Genomic DNA, 8,378 nt, shown 5'->3' on the forward strand with positions numbered 1-8,378 from the left:
TGTCTGCACAGAAATATTACAGGAATTAAACATAATATTAAATATGAAGTAGCCTACGTAAAAGATATTGTATAGGTCACAAAATTTTCCCTATGCAGGGTGTGGCTTAACATATTTAGCCTAGGCTACTATATAGAAGAATATGAGGTATGGAGATGATGAGCAGGACAAACGTTCAGAGCAGAATCATACATGAATATGAATTACACAGATTTTTAAATATAAAGTAGGTTAAAGTTCTTTAATTGTTATATGGCCATTAGGGTGTGGTTGTTGCTTACCTACTAAAAAATGAAGATGGACACTAAGCTGAATCATAAATCTAAAAGGGAATATTACAAGATTACACAGGATATTAAATCATTACTGTTACATATCTACTATATAAAAGGGGATGAAGAGAAGATCAAGTGTAAGGATGAAGAGCAGAAGCACGCTAAATCACTGCAAGCTAAGATGAAGGGGTGAAAGTTAACACCCCTGTCAAATATCCATCACTGAAGCAGCAAGTGCCACCTTGGTCACGTAGAGGCAGTCACCCAGGCAGAAGAGAAAATCAAGAAGTGCTTCAAAAAACAACCAAACCCATCAAAAGAAAGCCCTGTGCACAGGCATTAAGTCTGATTTCTTTTCTCATAGTTTGCTTTCCAGGGATTAAAGAGAAATGAAGCATGTGAATCATGTTCCCTCAGCTTCAAATCCTTTAAATCCAGTTGTGAGATCTGGTCTAATCTGACAGATGCTTTACCTAATGGCTGCCTCTAATTCATTGTTAAGCTCATCTTGACCTGCACTATTGCAATACTTGACCTGACTTGCTGCAAAATAGGTTTTCTCCTTTGGGACACATTACACTTTATAGTGGTAACACCTGCTGTGTTTATCCCTCTTCTCGTATGTGACCACACACGAGGTCACACAGTCCCAGAAGGATGGTCTGGTTGTGGCGTGATTTGGCAGCCGCGTCCACACAAATGAATATTGATAGAGGAAAATGCCTGTGGCCGAACCATCGCCCTGGAATCTGAGAGCCGGACACGCCACATTAACAAACTCTACTAGGAATACATGCAGCCAATTTGTATCATGATAGCCAATGACAATATACTTCTGGGCCAGAACACTGAGCTGAGATCCCATCAAGAAAAACTAATAGGAAAAAGCCTTAAGGCCAGGAAGCCTGCAAGACAGATAGCACTGATTACACCAAACGGCTGCACTGACTGGATCCAAGTGAAAAAAAACGAAAGGCTAATTGAATTAAGTGAATTTCTTTCGTAAGGAGAATACTCTCCATGCCACTGAGGACATTACTCTGCAGCATGTCCACATCAGGAGAGACTTAACACTTTTACACCAACATAAAAAAGGAAAAAAATAAATGGTTTAAATTTGGAAAAATAAACAAAAATAACCCCTATTATTGTGATGATTTAGAGTGCAAACATCCAGGCAGACTGGCTAAACAAGCACACAGAAAGATTGTTATAAATAACTTTTATGAGCGCACGCCTCTCCCCCACATCCCCCTCTCTCCCTGCGCACCGAGCTCCGCCTGATCTTCTATAAGAACGGTGACAGCGTTATCAATCGAGTATTGATTGGTCAGTAGGCGGTGCTTTTATGATTTATACTAAAATATTCTTCAGCCTCTGCATCACAGCGACTCTTACACAAGGTGAGATAGTAGACTGCACTTCACATTCAGGGATTGATAACTGCTTAGCAACAGATTACATATTCCTACTTCTACTGTTTGAGAATACATTTATTTTGGTTCTTGTTACCCTTTTGTCCTTGCTATCAAGGTTTTGTCAGACTACTGGCATAAACTTGATTATGAGGCAGAAATGCACAATGCATGCAATTAAGCATCTTTCCTCAGGAACATCTGGACAACAAGTCCTCCAAACTTACAATGACTTACAAAGATACATAACAGCTACAAGTGTATGCACTCTACAGGATTTACCCTATTATACTTTATCGACAGGAACTGATAACAGCCAGCCACAAATAGTCTATAAACAAAGCATCAGGCTGTCTTTGAGATTTCACATGAACAACGGTTAAAGTTACTCAGGCTACCCGAAGAATACCATAACTCCTCCTTTCAATTAGACCTAAGTGATGCACCCCAAGCTTCCATCCTTAACAAACAGCCATGTATATCGGCTCTTCCAGTCTCTCCACTGCTGGCTGAACTAACGGGAGAGAGAGGAGCAAGAGGGGTAAGGATCATCTTCAGCCAGAGATTTCTTCAGCTTCTTCTTGCGTTGTCACCCCGATGGGAGATGTGCTAACAGGGCTTGCAACAGGTGAATTAGTCGTGCTATTAACATCATTGCTACACAATTTCTTAGTAAAACCAAAATGAATTAAACTGCCTTGTTTTCTTTTTGCCATGGCTATATGATACTTACTGCAGAATGGATTTTGGATATTGCGGGCGTAACAAGCTCGCCGACCGCGCTCTCACTCACACACATCGGCCATTTAGCAGGAAGAGGGGAGCTGCAGGCCCTGGAGCTCTGTCAGGGCAGCGGCATTTGGTAGTCCAATCACCCAGAAATGGTGACTTTGCGTGGGTATGGAGCACTGCGGGCTGCCAGCCATGACGGAGCTCCATCTAGCTCACAGCAGGCCGGGGTCTGTGAAGGAGGACAGGCCGGGCAGTGAGGCAGTAACCCAGGCAGCACTTCCCGCTGAATTCCAACACACAGTCGGTCAAAATTAGGACATAACAGCCCATATTTGACCTCTACAAAGTTGATGTCTCGCATAAAAAAGTCTCAGAAGTGAATTTAGTGATAAAATAGCAGATTAACAATGTATACAATTTCTGAGATATGCGTGACCTAGACTCAGAAGACTACCTGATCTCAGATCAGTGGTGTAAATGTAAATGTTGGGGCGTGACAAAGATATGATTTTTTTTTTTTGGGTTTTTTTTGTTTGTTTATTTTGTTTTTCCTTGTTTCACATAACAAATGTTATTACTGTATATATTTTGTCTTAAAACTAACCACGTATAGGTCACCCTTACTCGTATGTCGTACCGTATTAGTTTAGTGAAACATATGTATGTTGAGCCTCTGTTATAACATTTATTAATAATTTTTGTTTTTTTCATCCTGTTTTATATAGCAGATGTGTAATTTATATCTGCCAGTTGGGACTACAGATGGAAATTAGCCTTTGGGCTATAATCTGGCACTTTTACGTGTACTGCTGTACATGTTCATTAAATGTGCATTGTCCTTAAATAAATAAATAAATAAAAGATAGAGACTAGAGCCAAATAAGGAGGTGGTTCGTTGAGATTTGCCCGTTTTCAGCAGCTGTTTCAAATTGTGAGATTTGCAGAGGAAAGAGGTGTCAATGGGATTTTGAGGTTCTATGTATGTCCTATTTACCCACCAAACTGTCGTTATTCAACTATGACAAGGTAAAATCGGTTTTGCATTCTATCACCCCTTTAAGGTCTACATTTAGGCAACATCTACATATTTATTTAATTTATCACAGCCAATGAATACAGAAAGTTAAATTGGTCAGAATAAAGCTAGCATCTATAATAAATATAATGAAATAATTTAGTTTAGGCTATTCCTTAGTGCCTAGACCTGCCAACAAATGCTTATTGTTAAAAGAAAAAAAAAACACCCCATATTTCCTTAGACCTGTAGACCACTACTGACCTCAATCATGCTGGTCCCTCAGAATCAGCTGCCCTGCCAATCTCCTGCTTCTCTTTCTCTCTGCTGAAATATCTTCCAATATCCATCTCATCTGCTAAATGAATTGAAGGATACACCGGTACAATAGCATTAACAGGGACCCTAAGACATTTAGTTTTCAGTGACAACAACATTCTATGGGGACTGATATTGTTTTAGAATAGACCTACTATAGAGATAGGCTATATTATCTCATTATCATTGGCATATTATTATTTTCCATAGTAAACCAAAATATCCCCTTTCCTTTACCACAAGATTTTCACACTCTGTAACACAAATACCACTACGTGTAATCAATGTTCCTTCACCATTCATCTGTGTGTGTATTGTGTGTGTGTGTGTGTGTGTGTGTGTGTGTGTGTGTGTGTGTGTGTGTGTAGTAGCGAGTTCAGACCAAAGAGTAGCGACGAGACAAGATGAATCCTCCAGTTACTTGCAACGCTCCAGTCTGCAACGCTCTGAAAGCTGCCAGTTCGCAGGTGCATCATCTTGATAGCACAACAAATCTTTGTACTTCTGTCTAACTTCCGACTTTTCGGCTATTTTGTAGCTGGATGTATACAAGGAGGTGAGCTTCTCCTCGGAACGCGTAGCTCCTATGGCGCCATGTCGATGCTACCAAGCCATCACCTCCCGTTAGGATACCATTGACTCCCATTCATTTTGGCGTTACTTTGACAGTGAATAACTTTACATTTGAAGCGTTTAAAAGGGTGATAGAATGATTATATAGGGTATTTTACACTGTTCCTTAAGGTCTCCTAATGGGGTATGTAACATTGGTTGGGCTGAAAATTACCCAAATGCTATTTTATTAGGCCCTTAACTACCCTGTGAATATGGCTCTATTTGGAACAAGAGCTTTTCTTCCAAATATGGTATGCTCATGAATATTCAGAATGAGCTATGCACTGATTGGTTTGAGCAAACTACATAGAAATACATGGGAGACTCGACAGCAGGTCTCATTGCAAAGTTATACATTGTTTGTCGGGCTATTACGTTATTAAATTCACTTCTGAGACTTTTTTAAGCGAGAAATCAACTATATAAAGCTCAAATATGGGCCGTTTTACGAAAATTGATGGCTTATTGCAAATTTGGTAAGACTGTGTGTCGGAGTTCAGCTGCCGGTGCTGCTTGTGTTGCTGCCTCGCTGCACGGCCTGCCTTCCTCCACAGACCCCGGCCTGCAGCTCCCCTCTTCCTGCTAGCTAAATGGCCCGTGTGTGAGAGTGAGAGCATGGTCAGCGAGCTTGTTACACCAGCAATCTGTTACAACAGTTCCAGTTAATCTTGGCTGGCTGTAATTATAACTAGCTATATTTACAGTTTGAATTTTGTCACACCACGAGTTTATACAACATATCTCTGGAAAGGTCTTATAAAGCTAACAACAGTGTCCGATTTCAAAAGTTAATGAATTTTTGTGAAGATTAGGAGTTTTGTTGTTCTATGACTGTCCCTTCAATTCAAGCTATTTGTGGCTAGCTGCAAAAATCACAGATAGTTATCCTTCATTTTTGGCGCTAATTTCTGTATATTTACAGTTTGAACCCCCATCACGCCACTTATACAACATCTCCTAAATGTCTTATAAACATTTAATAACGGTGTCCTGTAAATTTCAAGTTAATGATTTTTGTGAACAGTAGGGGTTTGAAGGGACAGTCATAGATAATGACTGTCCCTTCAAAAATCCTAGCTACTGTTGTTAGCTTTATAAATCACGGATAGTTAGCTTCATTTACAACAGCGTTAATTTCTGTAGCTATATTTACAGTTTGAATTTCATCACGCCACTTATACAACATCTCTCTAAATGTCTTATAAAGCTAACAACGGTGTCCGATTTCAAGTTAATGAATATTTGTGAATTTCAGAGGAATTCTAGCTAGGCAGATAGCTCTCATTGACAGTTTAGAGCTACATCCAGCCGCAGGCTCTATCAATTTTCGCGGACAAGCTTCATTTTTTATTTCCCCAATCGAATTTTGTTTAAATAACTCAACACATTATAAATAACAACACATTAAAAGATTAACTGGAACCTGTGGTAACAGATTGCTGGCTACATAACAAGCTATCAATGCTGACCATGTTTAAATCTCACAACACACACACGGGCATTTAGCTAGCAGGAAGAGGGGCACACACACGGGCATTTAGCTAGCAGGCAGGCCCTGCAGGCTCTGTCAGAGCACCAGCGTTTAGTAGTCCATTATCCAAAAAACGGTGAATTTGCGTGGGTATGGAGTGCTGTGGGCTGCCAGTCGTGACGGAGCTCCAAGTACCTCAGAGCAGGCCGGGGTGTGTAAAGGAAGGCAGGTCGGGCGGCGAGGCAGCAGCACAGGCAGCTGAATTCCGACACACAGTTGGACAAAATTTGCAATTAGCCATCCATTTTCGTAAAATGGCCCATATTTGAGCCTTACATAGTTGATTTCTCACATAAAAAAGTTTCAGAAGTGAATTTTGTAATGGAATAGCAGAGATAGCGACCTAGATTCGGAAGACTACCTGATGTCAGGTCAGTTGTGTAGCCTATGTAAATGTTGGGGCGTGACCGTTCTCTTAATACACCCATGGGCTGACAAAGGTTCCGGTTTTTGGGAGGTTGACGTCAACTTCCAGCTTTGTTGGGATTCGCCCGTTTTCAGCGGCAGTTTCAAAATATGAAATTTTCATAGTAAAGGGGTGTCAGTGGGACTTTGAACTTCTATGTATGTCCTATTTACCCACCGAACTGTCGTTATTCAACTATGACAGGGTAAAATCGGTTTTGCACCCCTTTAAAGACTCTGTTTGTCCATTGTTTATTTCTAAAAAAACACGACAATGTATAAAAGGCTCCATTACCTTGTACCTCACGTTATGCCTCCGTAGCAGACGTTTTTGTAAAACGCGTGACCATTCTCTTAATACACCCATGGGCTGACAAAGGTTCCGGTTTTTGGGAGGTTGACGTCAACTTCCAGCTTTGTTGGGATTCGCCCGTTTTCAATGAGATGCTTGATACAGTTGCAGAATCTTTGATTCTCTGCTTTGTTTTAAAACTGATTTTACCTTGTCATAGTTGAAAAATGACAGTTTGGAGGGTAAATAGGACATACATAGAACCTCAAAATCCCATTGACACCTCTTTCCTCTGCAAATCTCACAATTTGAAACAGCTGCTGAAAACGGGCAAATCTCAACAAAGCTAAAAGTTGACGTCAACTCCTCAACTCTTACCTTATTTGGCTCTAGTCTCTACCTTTGTCACGCCCCAAAATTTACATACACCACTGACCTGAGATCAGCTAGTCTTCTTAGTCTAGGTCGTGCAGATCTCAGAAATTGTATACATTGGTCGCCTGCTATTTCATTACTAAATTTACTTCTGAGACTTTTTTATGCGAGAAATCAACTATGTAAAGCTTAAATATGGGCAGTTTTATGAAAATTGATGGCTAATTGCAAATTTGGTTGGACTGTGTTGGAGTTGAGGAGCTCCACAATCTGCTGTGACAGGCGTCGGCTGCTGGCCGGGTTTGCTGCCTTCCCTGTCGGCCTCTCCCCCTTCACAGACCCGCTGAGCTGGAGCTCTGTCAGGATCTCACACACGAGCTGCGCAGTGTACTTTAGAAAGAAGAAAGTTTGGAAGTTTTTCAAGGATATTGAAAATGAACCACGGTCGTAAATGCAGTGTTCCAGACCGTACAACGGAAAAGCCTACTGGCCCAGAGAAAAGGGTTTAGAACAAGTAGATATCGGACAATGGAGAGGGAGTTGTGATTCCTTGTCTGGAAGTGGAGATTTTTTTATGTCACGTAACGTTACAACACTAGTTGTAATGAAAGTGTCGAAACTTTGAATTTGTCTTGGCTAAAACCGCTGCAGCTCGCACCCGGGCATGTCTGGGCATGTAACAGACACATAGTGTGTCTGTGTGTGTGTACTGTGCGCAGGGAAGCTGTGTGTGTGTGTGTGTGTCTCTGAAATATGAGACCTGCTGTCTCGTCTCCAATGTATGTATATGTGGTTCCTCAATCACCAATCAGCACGCAGCTCATCTAAATATTCATGAGCATACCATATTTGGAAGAAAAGCTGTCGTTCCATATAGAGCCAGTCCACAGGGATGCATGAGGGCCCATAGAATAGCACCCGGGCCATTTTCAGCTCAACCAATGTTACATACCCTATTAGGAGACCTTAAGGAACAGTGTGAAATACCCTATATAATCATTCTATATCCCCTTTAATGCCGCTTGGCTCGCTTCAGTAGGCCTAGCAAACTCTCTACCTTGCTCGTCCACATACCGTTACCGTGCCCGTGGGCGCTTGTTGAGCCTCTAACAGCCATTTCGACCAGCTGACAGTTGTAAAATAGAATTAAAACAGACACACTATACACCGACACACACAGATGAATGGTGAAGGAAGATTGATTCACTGTAGTTAGTGATACAGGTTGCACTGTAAAAAAAAATTATTATTATTTAGGGCGGCTTATGAACATTTTAGGGTAGCTTCAGCACCGCTAAAATAGGCCTAACGACGTCCCTGGTTGGCCCTCTGCAGGGACTCTGCTTCTGGAGTTGTTTCAAAACTAGATGCTGGTACTGCAAAGTGCCCTCTCTCCATGCATCAT

Source organism: Perca flavescens, chromosome 3 (assembly GCF_004354835.1).
Source record: "Perca flavescens isolate YP-PL-M2 chromosome 3, PFLA_1.0, whole genome shotgun sequence".
Taxonomy (NCBI): domain Eukaryota; kingdom Metazoa; phylum Chordata; class Actinopteri; order Perciformes; family Percidae; genus Perca; species Perca flavescens.